General features: G+C 39.0%; 2 protein-coding genes across 3 annotated transcripts in view; both read right to left on the bottom strand.

The window, feature by feature from the left end:
* The window catches only part of XK (X-linked Kx blood group antigen, Kell and VPS13A binding protein), a 49,542-nt gene that overhangs the window by 7,910 nt on the left and 23,618 nt on the right, over nucleotides 1–18,014 (bottom strand). The gene's annotated exons all lie outside the window — the stretch shown is intronic.
* The window catches only part of LOC132357399 (cytochrome b-245 heavy chain), a 108,322-nt gene that overhangs the window by 74,139 nt on the left and 16,169 nt on the right, over nucleotides 1–18,014 (bottom strand). The gene's annotated exons all lie outside the window — the stretch shown is intronic.

Genomic DNA, 18,014 nt, shown 5'->3' with positions numbered 1-18,014 from the left:
CCGTTTTTCTTTCTCAAGATTGCTTTGGCTATTTGGGGTCTTTTGTGCTTCCATACAAATTGTGAAATTTTTTGTTCTAGTTCTGTGAAAAATGCCAGTGGTAGTTTGATAGGGATTGCATTGAATCTGTAGATTGCTTTGGGTAGTAGAGTCATTTTCACAATGTTGATTCTTCCAATCCAAGAACATGGTATATCTCTCCATCTATTTGCATCATCTTTAATTTCTTTCATCAGTGTCTTATAATTTTCTGCATACAGGACTTTTGTCTCCTTAGGTAGGTTTATTCCTATTTTATTCTTTTTGTTGCAGTGGTGAATGGGAGTGTTTCCTTAATTTCTCTTTCAGATTTTTCATCATTAGTGTATAGGAATGCAAGAGATTTCTGTGCATTAATTTGGTGTCCTGCTACTTTTCATATTCTCATTTCCTATGTGAGTGTGTGGAGTGGAGGGGGGAGGTCGGAGGGCATTTTGCTGTTTTTATCTTTTATTAGAAGGTAAGACATCACTTTGGGTAAAGCTAAAAGGAAGGCTTTGGCAATATTCCAAACCCCTGCCACACTTACAAAGCTTCTTCCCACTCAGTTCCAGCCAAACGAACTCCTTCCAAAGGAACTCTTCCTATTTCACAGAGAAATTAATTGTTATTAGGAATGAATTTGCTAATTTCCTGACTTGACATCAAGACCTTAATCTTTGTGTTTAGTGGTGGAGAACATTTTATTCCTCAGGATTCCTCTTCGGACGGGAATTCTATTTGTAGGACAAGGCAAGCACTTTCTCTGTGGCTTATCCTAGCATTCATTATAATAGCCTCTCAATTTTTTGTATGTAGGAAAATTTCTATTGATATAACGCTAAAAGGAAGAAAGGAGGGAGGGAGGGAGGGAAGGAAGGAAGGAAGGAAGGAAGGAAGGAAGGAAAGAAGGAAGGAAGGGAAGGAGGGAGGGGAGAGAGGGAGGGAAGGGGGAAGGAGAAAGGAAAGAGGAAGGAAAAAAAAGGGTGAGGGAGGACCCTTCTCTTTACCCTACACTCCTTTCTGTCTACTGCCACACTCTCTTTGACACTTTTCCTCAACCCTCTTACCACTAATCAAAACACTCATTTTCCATTCCTCAACTCCTTGCAGTCTGGATTCTAGTCTTGCTCCTTCCTCATCTCTCTGCAACATTTGACATTGTTCATTCCCACTTTCTTGAAACTTCTTCTGTGGAAGTGATCACATCATTTTCTCCTAATCATCCTCTCACTTATCTTGCAGTCCCTTCTCAATTTCATTCATAGGCACATCTTTCTCTTCTACTCAGGAACCATGGTTTTATTTTTCTCCTTCCTACCAGATTTCTCTTCCGAGATATCTTTATAGGCGTCTCAAAACAAAACACAAAACAAAACTTATATTTCCTTGAAAATCTCCTCTTACATTCCCTCTAGCAGCTCACAACACCATCACTCCAGATCATTCTATCCAGAAATTTACATGTTAACTAGGACTTTTCACCTTCCTCTCCCATCCCACTCAAATAGATCTCTAAGCTCTTGCTACTCAGTGTGGCTCATGGACCAGAAGTACTGACATTGACTGGGGGTCAATGAAGTACTCTAGCTTAGACCCTGAGATTCTGACTCAGAATCTCTATTTTTACACGATTTTCCGTTTTTCTCAGGCTTCAATGTATGACCAGTGAAGTCTGAGAAGTACTGCTCTAAGTTCATTTCTTCCTCCCTTTCTGGCTCTGTCCCTTGTTAACTCTCATAATGGCTCTTACCACAGGGTCCTAACTCATTTGTTTCTCTGCCACCAGCCTTCCTCTTCTCTTCGTCTGCCTGGATAAACCCTACTTGTTCTTCAAGTTTCAGTTAAACTGTTACCGCCTCAGTGATGCCTTTCCTCAGCCTTTATTCAACTATATTTATTCAGTTGTGCTAAATGCTTCCAAGACTCTTCTAAGCTCAGTTAACTGACACTCTACTGGGAACTCACAGTCACTTAATGCATACGTCTCTTTCATCACTTGGTACCTTTGGTTTAGTGCAATCTCCTAGAGGTAGCTACTGTTTCATACAGATTTTTATTACCAGCACCTAGTACAGTGACTGGCACAAAGTTGGTAACTGATATGTCTGTTGAATAAATGAATTAAAAATTGTACAATCTGTGACCTGCCCTTTTTTTTTTTAACCATTGAATGAGGAATTGAAGCTCCAAGTCTCTCACAGACACGACTGAAGTGAGCCATGAGAACTCTCAAAGCCCCTTCTCAGATGGTGACTTCTGGGGTTATGGGCTTCCTATGCAAATACATCTGCTTTATGTGCCTTTCTCAATCAAGAAGTTGCACGTGTTTCCAGCACTTCCAGAGAAATAGGATCTAAATTAGAAAAGGTCTTTGAGATTTAAGTTTACACTCTAAAAAAAAAAAACTCTTCTAGGTAAATGAGAGGCTTGCAAAACAGGAAGATTTAGGAACAGTGCAGTACTTTCTGACCACAGGAATAACTAAGGAAGCTAAGTCCTGCTTCAGGATGTTGGGCCCAGCCAGGATTAAGACAAGTCTGGATTATCTCAGCAGTGTTATATTCCTGGTCAGTTATCCAGATCACTGTTCTTGCTGGATTCCATGACTTACTCTTACTTGAGTTACCTTTGACCACGTATTACAGGACCCAGTGTTCTGCTTTAATTCCACCCCAGGCCCTGACAACTGGTCAGCAAACTGTTTTTTTTTTTTAACATCTTTATTGGAGTATAATTGCTTTACAGTGGTGTGTTAGTTTCTGCTGTATAACAAAGTGAATCAGCTATATGTATATATATATCCCCATATCCCCTCCCTCTTGCGTCTTCCTCCCACCCTCCCTATCCCACCCCTCTAGGTGGTCACAGAGCACCGAGCTGATCTCCCTGTGCTATGTGACTGCTTCCCACTAGCTATCTATTTTACATTTGGTAGTGTATATATGTCCATGCCACTCTCTCACTTCATCCCTTACCCTTCCCCCTCCCCATGTCCTCAAGTCCATTCTCTACGTCTGCGTCAGCAAACTGTTAATGAAGAGAGTGAAAATGAGAGAGATCGTCATCACCATGAGCTTGCACCCACATCTGCCACCCTCTCTCCACAGTTGCTATCATAAATATTGCTTTGGTCCTTTATTGTAACAGCCTTATTGAGACATAATTCGCATACCATACAATTCACAATTTAAAGTGTACAATTCAATGTTTCTTTTTTGTTAACAATAATTTTATTATCACAGTTATTACTGAGCAATTATGATGTCCCCAACACCATGCACTTTACATATATGATCACATTTAATCCTTATCAGTTGGTTCTAGTTTATACCCATTTTCCAGATGAGAAAGATGAAGTTAAATAGCTTTCCCAATGTCATACAGCTAGTAAGTGGTCATGCTGGGATTCAAATTGAGAACTGTTTGTCTCTAAACTCTTTTTTTTTTAGTTAGAGTATAGTTGTTTTACAATGTTGTGTTAGTTTCTGCTGTACAGCAAAGTGAATCAGCTATACGTATACATATATCCCCTCTTTTTTGGATTTCCTTCCCGTTTAGGTCACCATAGAACACTGAGTAGAGTTCCCTAAGGAGGCAAGAAAATACAGTGCAGAAAAGACAGTCTCTTCAATAATTGGTGCTGGGAAAACTGGACAGCTACATGTAAAAGTATGAAATTAGAACACTCCTTAACACCATACACAAAAATAAACTTAAAATGGACTAAAGACCTAAACGTAAGGCCAGACACTATAAAACTCTTAGAGTAAAACCTAGGCAGAACACTCTTTGACATAAATCGCAGCAAGATCCTTTTTGACCCACCTCCTAGAGAAATGGAAATAAAAACAAAAATAAACAACTAGGACCTAATGAAACTTAAAAGCTTTTGCACAACAAAGGAAACCATAAACAAGATGAAAAGACAAACCTCAGAATAGGAGAAAATATTTTCAATGTTTCTCTAAAAGTAGATTCGCAGATATGTGAATCTACTTTTAGTACGTTTCATCACCAGAGTCACTTTTAGTACGTTTTCATCACTTCAGAAAGAAACCCTGTACACTTTAGCTCTCATTCCTCTACCCCCCTCCCCCACCCAGTCCTAAGCAACCACTAACTACTTTCTGTCTCTATAGATTTCCCTATCCTGGACTTCTGTATGAATGAAATCATATAAAATGATCAAATGTAAAATAGATAGCTAGTGGGAAGCAGCCGCGTAGCACAGGGAGATCAGCTCGGTGCTTTGTGTCCACCTAGAGGGGTGGGATAGGGAGGATGGGAGGGAGATGCAAGAGGGAGGAGATATGGGGATATATGTATATGTATAGCTGATTCACTTTGTTATACAGCAGAAACTAACACACCATTGTAAAGCAATTATACTCCAATAAAGATGTTAAAAATATTCATAATTAATATGTTTAAGAAATTATGACAAGATAGAGAATTTATCAGAGACTGGAAACTATTCTAAAAACTCAAATGAAAATTCCAGAACTGAAAAATACAATAAGGGCCATTAAGAAATCAACAGATGGGTTTAATAGAATAGAAATTGCTATAAAGATTATTAGTACTAAGCAGAAGGCAAGTCAGAAGAAAATGGAGAAACTTGAGAGACTTGAGAGACTTATGGCAAAGTGAAAATGTTGGAGAGAGAGAGAGAGAAGAGAAGAAAAAGAATGGGTCAGAAGCAATACTTAAAGTGATAAAGTCTAAGAATTTTCCCAAACTGTTAAAATTTCAAACTAAAGCCCAAGTAGGATAAATACGAAGAAAACCTCAACTAAGCATGTTAAAACTGCGGAACATCAAAGTCAAAGTGAAAACCTTAAAAAGCAGTTAGAAACAAACGAACAACCAAAAATCAGATGAATTTCAAAGGAGCAACAATAACAAGAACAGCTGGCATCTCAACAGAAATAATGGAAGCCAGAAGACAAAGGGATGGTAACCTCAAAGTGGGAGGAAAGTAACCACTAACCTAGTCTTCCAAACACAAAGATGAAGGTAAAAGAAAGACATTTTATGACAAAACAAAAATGAGGGTATTTTTCACTAGTAGATCTCCTCTAAAGAAAATACTAAAGGTAGCATTTCAGACCCAATGAAAATGATCCCACATGGAAGCATGGAGATACAGGAAGGTCTCAACAGGGACCAAAAGGATAAATACAACTCAGTTTTTATAATCAGCCAAAAGACTTGCATAGTCACTTGACACACACACACACACACACACACACACACACACACACACACCAAAATGGTCACTGAAAACACGAAAAGGAAGTCAAGCTCATTAGCCATCAGGAAATGCAAATTCAAACTAAAATGAGACACTACTACACACCCACTGCAATACTGAAAGTAACAGCAAGTGTTGGCAAGGATACGGGGCAACTGGAACTCTTATACACTGCTTGTGGGAGTGTAAAGTGGTATAATGACTTTTGCAGTTTCTACTAAAGCTAAACATAGGCATTTCCTGTGACCAGCAATTCTACCCCTGAGTATAGATGTAACAGAACTGCATATATATACACATACTAAAAGGCATGTATGAGGATATTTTCAGTAGCATTATTTTTAATCCCAATCTGGAAAAAACGTAAATATTAATCAAGAGGAGAATGTATCAATTCATTGTGGTATATTCATACAATGGAATATTACATTACACAGCAATGCTAAAGAACAAAGTTCTGCTACAAGTCACGACATGGATAACTCTCACAAATATAATGTTGAATGAAAGAAGCTAGACCTCTGATTCCATTTATATCAACTTTTTAAAAACCAGGAAAAATTAATCTGTGATGTTAGAAGTCAGCTTGGAGAATAGTTGATTTGCAATGTTGGGTTAGTTTCAGGTGTACAGCAAAGTGAATCAGTTATACATGTACATACATCTATTCTTTTTCACATTCTTTTCCCATGTAGGTTATTACAGAGTACTGAGTAGAATTCCCTGTGCTATACAGTAGTTTCTTGTTGATTATCTATCTTATACATAGTAGCATGTATATGTTAACCCCAACTTCCTAATTTATCCCTCCTCCCACCTTTCCCCTTTGGTAACCATAAATTTATTTTCTAAGTCTGTGAGTCTGTTTCTGTTTTGTAAATAAGCTCATCTGTATAATTTTTAAGATTCCATGTATAAGTGATATCATATGGTATTTGTCTTTCTCTGTCTGGCTTCCTTCACTTAGTATGATGATCTCTAGGTCCATCCATGTTGCTGCAAATGGCATTATTTCATTCTTTTTTTATGGCTAATATTCCATTGTATACATGAACCACATATTCTTTATCCATTCATCTGTCGATGGAGATTTAGGTTGTTTCCATGTCTTGGCTACTGTAAACAGTGATACGATGAACACTTGGGGTGCATGTATCTTTTCAAATTATAGTTTTCTCTGGATGTATGCCCAGAAGTGGGATTGCTGGATCATATGGCAGCTGTATTTTCAGTTTTGTAAGGAACCTCCATACTGTTCTCCATAGTGGCTGTACCAATTTACATTCCCACCAACTGTGTAGGAGGGTTCCCTTTTCTCCACACCCTCTCCAGCATTTACTGTTTGTAGACTTTTTTTTTTTTTTTGGCTGCGCCGCATGGCATGTGGGATCTTAGTTCCCCAACTGGGGATTGAACCTGCACCCCCTGCAGTGGAAGCACAGAGTCTTAACCACTGGACTGCCAGGGAAGTCCCTGTCTGTAGACTTTTTGATGATGGCCATTCTGACCAGTATGAGGTGATACTTCATTGTAGTTTTAATTTGCATTTCTCTAAATAATTAGCGATGTTGAGCATCTTTTCATGTGTTTTTTGGCCATCTGTATGTCTTTTTTGGAGAAATGTCTATTTAGATCTTCTGACCATCTTTTGATTGGGTTGTTTTTTTGATATTGAACTGCATGAGCTCTTTGTTTATTTTGGAGGTTAATACCCTGTCGGTCGTATCGTTTGCAAATATTTTCTCCCATTTTGTGGGTTGCCTTTTTGTTTTGTTTATGGTTTCCTTTGCTGTGCAAAAGCTTTTAAGTTTCATTAGGTCCCATTTGTTTATTTTTGTTTTTATTTTGATTACTCTAGGAGGTGGGTCCAAAAAGATGTTGCTGCAATTTATGTCAAAGAGTGTTCTGCCTATGTTTTCCTCTAAGAGTTTGATAGTGTCCGGTCTTACATTTAGGTTTTTAATCCATTTTGAGTTTATTTTTGTGTATGGTGTTAGAGAATGTTCTAATTTCATTGTTTTGCATTTAGTTGTCCAGTTTTCCCAGCAGCACTTATTGAGGAGACTGTCTTTTCTTCATTGTACATTCATGCCTCCTTTGTCGTAGATTAATTGACCATAGGCACGCGGGTTTATTTCTGGGTAGAAGTCAGCTTTCTGCTTAGTGGTTATCTTTTGGGAAGAACGGTTGGGAAAGTGACTGAGAAGAGGCAAAGCGAGGTTTCTAGGAGTGCAGGTACTCTTCTGTTTCTTGACCTGCATAGAGGACTACATGGGTGTGTTTACTTTGTGATAATTCATCAAATTTCACCCACGTGATGAGTAAAATTTTCTATATACGTTGCATACCCCAATAAAAATCTTTATTTGAAAACATTTAGGGGCTTTCCTGGTGGTGCAGTGGTTAAGAATCTGCCTGCCAATGCAGGGGCACGGGTTCGAGCCCTGGTCCGGGAAGATCCCACATGCTGCGGAGCAACTAAGCCCATGCGCCACAACTACTGGTCCTGCACTCTAGAGCCTGCAAGCCACAACTACTGAGCCTGTGCGCCTAGAGCCCATGCTCTGCAACAAGAGAAGCCACCACAATGAGAAGCCCGCGCACTGCAACGAAGGGTAGCCCTCGCTCACCGCAACTACAGAAAGCCCGTGCACAGCAACGAAGACCCAACGCAGCCAAAAATAAATAAAATAAATAATTTTTAAAAATTCTAAAAACATTTAGGTGCATTACTACTATACTTACTAGGCAACTCAATAAATTTGTATTAAATTGAATTTTTTTAAAGGCAAAAGACTATACTTTCATTATTGTAATGAAGTTATTTCAGCAATAGTTTCCTTCCCTACCCTGGCAAAATGCCAAGGAGAAAACAAAACATACTATAAACACCTACTTGAATCACTATAGCAAAACTGGTTCTACAGATGTAAGCAGAATGACATCCTAATACTGTAAAACACATCTTAAACTTCTAGTGACTAAGACCTTACTGTTACCAAAATGTCTCTTGAACATCTTCCAGTTTACCAGATGTTTAGTCAGAAATTGAGGACTTTCCTTTCAATACATAGTTATATCTTGTTTAGTATTCAGAATTGTCAGAACAAATTATTATGGCATATCATTCACAGTACATGTGATGTGATTATTACTGCTTACAATCCCTAGAGAGCCCGAATGATTTTTGCTATTTTTCTCCCAGACATATTTCAATTTCTTACCTAAGGAAACTAGATGATAAAATCTCTTCTGGCTCATCTCTCTTATGCTCAAAAAAATTACTGTAGTCTTCTCATGCCAGGGACTATTGTAAGCACGTTACAGGTACTAATCACAATCCTAACAACAATTCTATAAAGTAGATACTGTTATTATCCTCATTATGCAGATGAGAAAATAGAAACACAAAGATGCTAAATAATTTCCCAGAAATCACTCAGCTAGCAGAGTTGGAATTCATACCTAAGCAGTCTTGCTCTAGAGTCTTGGTCTTAAACAATAGGCAATTCTGGCTAAATAAATATTAAATATAATGAGGCTTATTTCCCTAGCAGTGGTCTTTTTTTTTTTTTTAACATCTTTATTGGAGTATAATTGCTTCACAATGGTGTGTTAGTTTCTGCTGTATAACAAAGTGAATCAGCTATATGTATACTTATATCCCCATATCCCCTCCCTCTTGCACCTCCCTCCCACCCTCCCTATCCCACTCCTCTAGGTGGACACAAAGCACCGAGCTGATCTCCCTGTGCTATGCGGCTGCTTCCCACTAGCTATCTATTTTACGTTTGGTAGTGTATATATGTCCATGCCACTCTCTCACTTCGTCCCAGCTTACCCTTCCCCCTCCGCATGTCCTCAAGTCCATTCTCTATGTCTGAGTCTTTATTCCTGTCCCCTAGCAGGGGTCTTAGCTCTACTTTTTACCTCTTTTATCAATGGGAGGCAAGGAGCAGGAGTCTGCTACCCTTGAAACTGTCCAGGGCCTCAAGGAGTCTGGAGAATCTCCCCCTACCCCCTGCCTAGAGTATTTTGGGGAGTTGCTCAATTCTTCTTTACTCCACTGAACCCAAATTTCATATCTATTTTCTATTATATGAGTAGTCTATATATAAAAACTTCCTGAAATCATGCTGTCTAGGTACCTAGGAGTTGGTAAGCCTCACTGCACTAAGCTGGTTTCTGGGAATCACCTCCCAAGGCACAACCGATGATCAGAAAGAAGAGGGGCAGGTTCCCCTATCTGCCCTACCAATGTTCTTATCATCCTGCCTCAGGCAGAGAGACGAGGCATCAGTGAGTTGAGCTAGAGAAAGGAACACCCTTGTCCTCCATAGCCAAACAAAGGAAGTTAGTACCTGACCCATGTGCGGGACCCTCTATCAGGTTTTCTAACAGCAAAATAGTTAGCAGGACCACTCAGAACCCCAAGACAACAGTTCTGCATTCTGCTGCGGAGTCTTACCTCTGGCAAGGCAGAGCAAACCTTCTCAAAACACAGTTACTCATGTACAGTGAACTCTGTAGATAATCAGGCACAGCCACGTGAGCCTCCACAACTGAAATAATCTCTTGCATTTTCTGCCTTCGCCAACACTTGAACCATAGACACTCACAAACATTTGCACACACATCCTTACCTCCACTAGTCTTTTCTAGTATAATTTTTTCCCCAAATCTATCTTCCCTTCCCTCTTTTCAAATGCTTTATTCTGTTCTTCTTATTTAATAGTCTTGTTTTATATGCGTTCATAGCTATAAACAACATGAAAACTTTAAAAAAATATGTAGGAAATAAATACTTTTAAAAATGGATAAATAAATGGCTTGGAACTTGCAAAGAAGACCTCAGTTCTCCTGTGTATGACTGTACCTGTTCAACACGCCTGATTCTAAGCTGCACCACCAGGACCTACTTTACAGAGACATGAGTGAGGAATCAGAAGATCCTATGCTGGATTCTTCAAACATACGCTCTAGAAGGAAACGTGAGAAGCTACATAAGCAGCACTGCCAGTCTCCAGTGAACCCAAGCACAGCCTTGACGTTGCACTTATATGCAGGGTGGGGAGGAGTGTGTGTCTCCCCATTGAATAGCATTAAGTAACTTCCACTGGCTTGTGGCCACAGATGCCAGAAAAGAAAATCGGAGCCTATAGCCAGGCAAGAGCCAAGCCTGAATGAAAAGTGTTGGTGGTATAGGGAAGCATTTTTCCCCAGTGCATCTGGGGGTGAGTTCAGTTTCGGAGCAATGGATATGAACTCACCCACAAGTCTTGCACGCTTCATATTGTCTTACACACTGACATCCACCATTACACAATCATATAGACCATTGTTTAGACTGCTATAGCAGTTACGTATACTATACTGAGTATAGCTGAAAATGCTCTTTGGTGTAGAAAAAATTAAATAAACAGTTAATATTCAACTATATATATATATATATATCTCACATCTTTCTTGGATTTGCAATAGTCAAATAAATTCATCTGGGTATAGGTAGATGAGAGCAGTGTGGGATCCAAATCATAGACATCTAACAAGGAGTAGAAGTCTGAGACACTTTCATACTGGAGGAGTCAATACAATACACCTAAATCAACCTTAGGGTAAGAAGAAAACAAACTACAGTAAATTTTTTTACTGCTTTATTGAGGTATAATTTACATACGAATAACTGTACATATTTAATGTGTACAGTTTGATGATTTTGGACACATGCAAGTAAAATTTTTAGAAACTGAAATCTATTTTATTTTATTTTATTTTTTTTAAACATCTTTATTGGAGTATAATTGCTTCACAATGGTGTGTTACTTTCTGCTTTATAACAAAGTGAATCAGTTATACATATGCATATGTCCCCATATCTCTTCCCTCTTGCGTCTCACTCCCTCCCACCCTCCCTATCCCACTCCTCTAGGTGGTCACAAAGCACCGAGCTGATCTCCCTGTGCTATGTGGCTGCTTCCCACTAGCTATCTATTTTACGTTTGGTAGTGTATATATGTCCATGCCACTCTCTCACTTTGTCACAGCTTACCCTTCCCCCACCCCATATCCTCAAGTCCATTCTCTAGTAGGTCTGTGTCTTTATTCCCGTCTTGTCCCTAGGTTCTTCATGACCTTTTTTTTTTCCTTAGATTCCATATATATGTGTTAGCATACGGTATTTGTTTTTCTCTTTCTGACTTACTTCACTCTGTATGACAGACTCTAGGTCCATCCACCTCACTACAAATAACTCAATTTCATTCCTTTTTATGGCTGAGTAATATTCCATTGTATATATGTGCCACATCTAGAAACTGAAATTTAAAATAACCACAAACTTCAATTTGCCCATATTTAACCAAATTTCCAATTAACCAATGCTCTACTTTTAGGTAAAAGAGAAATATTCATACCCCTAACAGAATACAAGCTCAATAAAAACAGAAATTTTGTTTTACTCACTGATGCCTGGCACCAAGCACTGCACCAAGTACAGTGCCTGGCACACAGTGGGTCTTCAATAGATATTTGTTGAATAATTAATTGATAACAAGGAGTTATTATTAAATTTTAAAAAACACTGTATTCAAGCCAGTGTTACATAGCTTCCTCATTTACCAAACCATATGCTACAAACATGTTCCAAATGGTGCACCTCAATCATTGAAGAATGTTTCTAATATTTATGGGCTTTTCTCCAAAGAAAGGCATAAAGATAACAAATACAAGGCTGAAAAACACACAAGCAAAATATATTTCTGGATGGCCTATGTTTACCAGAAAATCAAATGCCCAGAAATCTCCATTCCCTTTGGATTGTTTAACTGAGTTTCATGGCACATTTGACACATTTGTTCTGCCAGTCACTCTTACTTTGAAAGAGAAGAAATTGGATAACCAACTCTCTGCTCAATGTATTATCATCCTTTTTACTAAGCATTCACTAAAATAATTCAAAAGTACTTCTAAAAGGCTTAAAAATGAATAAGAAAACTTTGAAATCAAAGACTAATAAGCAAGTTTTCCAGATTCTTTCTAGGTATTCATCACTTTATACACACACACACACACACACACACACACACACACACACTTCCTTTAATTAACCTTGACATTTGGATCCTGGTCCACATACAAAAGAACAACTCAGAAAATGTTTACAGAAGCAAATGATAACAACTGCATGTCCTTAAGTAGCCAATTCTCAGAAGGTCTAAAGTCATGAATTTTATTGTCTTACTTTTTCCTAAACATAGTGAACATATGCCATTGTAATAACCTTGTTATAAGATGCTTTGAATTTATGTTTAACATTATCTTCCCTAGGGAAAATTCAATTTCATTCTATCCACTGAGCCCAAATTACTTTTTGGTCTCTTGAGGCACAATTAGGAATACCAGAAATAGCTTCTGACCTGAAGCAAGCATTAAAAACTACTTATCTCTGGAAATATAAAGGTTGGCTATCTAAATCTTCTTTCTCAGGCTCTTACATGCGAAAAAACTGCAGAATCAGCCTTAATAATGAAAGGCCAGCAATACCAATGACCATTACCCATATTATAATATAGCTGCGAGAGCCAGTCTGACCCTTTCTATGTGTTCCCCTTGTCCATGGGCAAATCTCCAGCCCTTAGCCAACCTAAGGGCAAGGCGATCTTTAACTGCAGAGGATGTGGAAGGATTGAGTACGTCACATCTGAGAAATGATAATGTGAATTCGGTTCAACTTTTTAAAGAAGTCTTTAGTATGTCCACATGCCTGACACCAGGCTAGGTACTATTAACCATGTGTTTAAGGCATTAAAAAAGGTGTTTGTAGTATTGTATGAGGGATGCTATTATTTATGCATATTTTTCTCAAATTAAAGTTCCCATTTTGGGATAGTTTTAAAAGTAGACATACAAAAGTTGATTCTTTGAAAAGATCAACAAAATTGATAAACTCCTAGATGGACTAATCAAGAAACAAAAGACACAAAATGAATTATGAATACCACAAATGAGGGAATAGCATTACAGTCCTAGACATTAAATTATATAAGGGAATATTACTAAACAACAGTTGCCAATAAATTCAGTAACTTAGGTGAAATGGAGAAATTGGTAGAAAAATAAAACTTACCAAAAGTGACACAAGATGAGATTAAAAATCTGAACAGCCATCTAGCCATTAAAGAAATTAAATTATTAGCAAAACTTTCCTACAAAGAAAAATTAATTCATCACTGCTTTGCATCAAGACCAGAGAAGGTGCTGAAACACCTAATCCAAGCTCACCTTACTCACCTTTTGTAAGGTTACAAGTTTCATTAAAATCCATTAAAGTTACCAGTGCTATACAAAAAAAGAGAAAAGTAGGCACATGTTCCTTGTGGACTTGCTGTCTGGCGCAGGGACCCTCAAAGGGGACCCTCTATAAGTAAACAATAAATTACAGTAATTAACCTCCATAAGTAATATAGTAAATTAACCTCTAATGAGCATTTCACCAAGGGTCTGCACCACATACCAACATTTTTAGCTCTTCATGTTTAATTTTCACAACAATCCTGTGAAACCTGTGTTGACAGATGCAGTTGTGATAGATGAAGAGGCAAAAGGTCTGTGAGGTGAGACTGGTCACACAGCTATTCGGTGGCAGAACAGGCCATCTGCCCAGACCTTAGTCCAGCACATTTAAAGAAAGCAACAGCTGTGTTCCGCTAATAGGCTGCCTAGAATGAGAGTGCCTCCTGAATTTCCCAGCCACTGATGCCCCAGTGCTGCAGAGAAACTGCCAGCAAGAACGTAACATGATCCACTTTGGGCTCAGGCCTCCCCAATCCCCCATTGCCTGATAGTGTCTTCCCATGTGTCTCCGCCACCTAGATTTCTCAATGAGCTCCCATATTTCTTCATGGAAATTCAATTGAGAGCCTACATAGGCCAGCAAAAAGGAAGCAGGAGGAAGGAAAAAGAAAGAAAAGGGAAGTGAGAAGAGAGGGAAGGAATAAAACAGCCTTTTAAAAAAAACATTTCAAAGCACTTTCATAGCCATCATCTGCCTTATCTTCCTACCCTCCTGAGGAGGCAGGCAAGACGATCATTCTGCTTTATAAAAGGAGAACCTGAGACGTAAGAAGCCATGTAAATCAAAAGGAGGATGGAGAAATAGTGTTAGAGTCAGACAGTAGAACAGGGGTTGGCAAACTAAGTCCTATTTTTGTACAGCCCAAGAGCTAACAGTGTCTTACACATTGTTAAAGGGTTGTAAAAACAAAAACAAAGAAGACTGTGACACAGACCATAGACGGCCTGCAAAATCAAAAATATTTTTTATCGATCCCTTTTAGAAAATTGTTGCCTGCAATAGAACACTTAGCCACAAAAAGAATGAACTAGCACTACATTCATCAGCATGTATAGTTCTTGAAATATTATGTTGAGCAAAAAATGCAAATTACATAATGATATTTGCAGTATGAGCAAGTTTAAGACCTACGAAACCAATATATATTATTCATAGAGACAGTATGCATATGTATATGTATGCATATGCATATGTAGTTAAGTTATAAATCATGCATGAGAATGATAAACTCTGAAATCATAACAAGGAAGGGTCACGGGGTGGCCCAGCTGTACTAGTAATGTTTTGTTTCTTAAAGAAAAAAAAGATAATTCTGAAGCAAACATGTCATGTGAATATTCGATAAAGCAGGCAAGTAGGTATATGAGTGTTTGTTATATTATTCTTTATTCCTGTCTACATGCTTTAATATTTCATTAATGTACAAAGAAAACATATCTGCAGTTAATAAGTGAGTAGATATTATAGATATCGTGTGTGGTTTTCAGCAAGGCCTCCAGAAAAAGCCCAATAAACCAAAAAAAGCCCTCTCATGATGTCCTTGTGAATGAGTCAGAGAAAATGCATATGCTAATATGAGTGCAGTGGAGATGGATTTGCAACCGGATGTGCAATCTGCTCTCATACGCTTCACTACGCCCTTTCAGGCTAAAGAGCAATTGTCAAGGCGTCCGCAGGGCTGTGGTTTTGGGGCTGTCCTAGTCTCACTTTCTTGTTAACTATTGCATGAAGACATAAACTTACAGTTGGGATAAAACTAGGAAGACAAGAGAATCATGATTCAAAATTATCTGAACAGGCTGATATCCTGGGCTTGAATCCAAGGAAAGGAAATATAACAAGAAAAAAATATCAAGCCCTACCTTTATATACGTAAAACTATACTGAGCAGGTACAGGATGGGTAAATCTTGATTTAGCTGTTCTCAGTATGAAAAAAGAACTGGGAGAATTTATAGGACCATCTATCAATATAAACCAACTGTGTGATTCAGCTCTTCCAAAAGCTACATTTGGGCACACAAATAAAATCACAGAGTTCAGATTAAAGCAAAAATAAAATAAAATAAAACATAGTCCCACTGCTATAAGCTCATCAAAATAAGTCTGCAATGTCACATGCAATTATGAATGCCACGTGTTAAGAAAAAAGTGACAAGTCAGATTGTATCTCAAGTACAGCGACCTTGATGGCTACCACGCATGCCATTAGAGAAATGACTGGAGGGTCTGGAGATTGGAAAAGAAAAAGGAGACAGGACAGTTGTGAATATGTGCATATTTGGAGATCTGCCATGTGGTAAGGGGAAGTAGTTGTGTTAGTGGTGCTTTAGCAGGGAAAAATCAGGTCTAACCATCAGGCTGAAGACTAAAGGAAGCTAATTTCCATATAATATAAGTGAAAATGCTCTACTTAGTAGTGTCACCTTGGTGGGGTACTATCACGAAAGGGATTTAATTTTCTCCCCCAATCTCCTCTCAACTGTGCTTTGTGGAAATAGAATGTGGAAGAAGTGACAGCGTCCCAGTTCTGAGCCTAGACCGCAAGAGGCTTTGCACGCTTTGACCCTCTCAGAGCCCTGCCACCACCAGGCCAGCCTGTGCAGGAAGTAATCACTTGGAAGAGAGCCATTCCAAGTGCAGCCATCCTAGACCAGTTATTCCCAACTGACCCACAGGCTGAGTGTGAACTCATGGGTAAGCTCAGTCAAGATCAGCCTAGCCAGGCCCAGACCAGAACTGCCCAGTTGACCTGTAGACTGTTGAGCAACAATAAATGCTTATTGTTTAAATCACTAAGTCTTGGGTAGTTTGTTACTCACAATAGCTAGCTGATACAGTGGAGACTTCTTGTCCCCTTTCCAGGCACATGGCACCATAGTCTCTCCTCACCCAGGCTATTCACTCAAGTCTCCCTCCTTCAGAAACCTACAAATGAGAAGCAGGCCTCAGTCTCTATGATCATGAATGCTCCTAAACTCCAGGGTATCCACAACAAGCTATCTCTGAGGGAACCAGCAGTGGGCTGGACCTGAGGGCTCCCAGCTTAGAAGGCGGGGAGTCGAGCATCCTCCATCTTGGAATCTCACTTTAGGTGGCTTCTAGGAGGGCAGGGAGTGGCCTCTACCATAAATAGCATATTACAGAAACCCCTATTCTCTCACCCCTTCCCCCAGGTATTTCCTTATAGAATCTGAGAGCGGGGATGCAAGGGGTTGACCCTGGTAGGGCTGGTTTGTCACTCTTGGAAAATCCTGAAAAAAAGGAATCTGGCCAATTCTTAGTGGCATTTTTTCTGAATGTGGTGTATCCAGCACCTGGAACTGATATCATTTTTTGGTGGAAAAGTCTCATTTAACTTACTATACAAGGAAGAACATTCTAACAAGAGTGTTTTGTCAATGGAACAGTGCATTTTGAGTACTGAGAGCTTTACTACTGAACATAATCAAGAAGAGAGAGGCTGGTGGACCAACTTTGAGGGACACTAAGGAAGGGATTTCTACAGAGAGTGCAAAGTCAGACATGATGACCTCTTAGATCCCTTCTACCTCTTAACATTCTACAACTCTGTGCAAAGCAGTGTTGGCTAAAAGAACTAGCTGTGGGTCAAGCATCCAAAAACCTGGGTTTGGGTCTCAGCTTTCAGTTGGGCCCTTAAACTTCTTGAACCTTGGTATTGCAGATACTATGGGCCTTCCACTTAATTGGTATCCTTTTTCCACTCTTCCTTGAAGGCAGAACTCTAATTGTGATTACATGCTAACCCTCCCACGTGTTCAAAAAAAGATGATACCAGGTTCAGCCCCTGGAGTAAATCAAGATTTGTGTAAGACCAGTCTCCTATTTTTTTGTGTGTCACAAATAGAAAAAATGATATTTGCATGGTGTATTCACTGGGTTAACTGGATGAAGTCGATCTACCCATTCTGGGCCCTATCTATACCTTAGAGGCCTCTGCATTCTACTTTCTATCCCTGTGTCTGGGGATCAGTTTAGCATGCACATGTGACCCATGTCTGGCCAATGGAACCTGAGTAGAATTATGCTGAAGGAAAAGATATCCATCCCCACTAAGAAGAAGCATACAGGAAGAAACCTCCCTCTTCTTCCTGACTTGGTCATACCTGCATATGATGTCTAGGCCTACAAAGACCTGTAGGTATTTTAAAACATGGCTCCCCAAATTCTTTACTATTCCTCCCATCAAGAAGTAGAGTTATGTCTCCTCTTCTTGAATCTGAGATCTTTTGACTGCTTGAATAATAGAATATGGCAAAGACAACTGCCAGTTTTTGGGCCAACGTTATTAAGAAACAAAACTTCCACTTCATGTCTCTTGGGACACTTACTCTTAAGACCTAGCTGCCATGCTACAAGGAAACTA

Source organism: Balaenoptera ricei, chromosome X (genome assembly GCF_028023285.1).
Source record: "Balaenoptera ricei isolate mBalRic1 chromosome X, mBalRic1.hap2, whole genome shotgun sequence".
Lineage (NCBI taxonomy): Eukaryota > Metazoa > Chordata > Mammalia > Artiodactyla > Balaenopteridae > Balaenoptera > Balaenoptera ricei.
The sequence above is the reverse complement of the archived record's forward strand: the minus strand, read 5'-3'. Positions and strand labels throughout refer to the sequence as shown.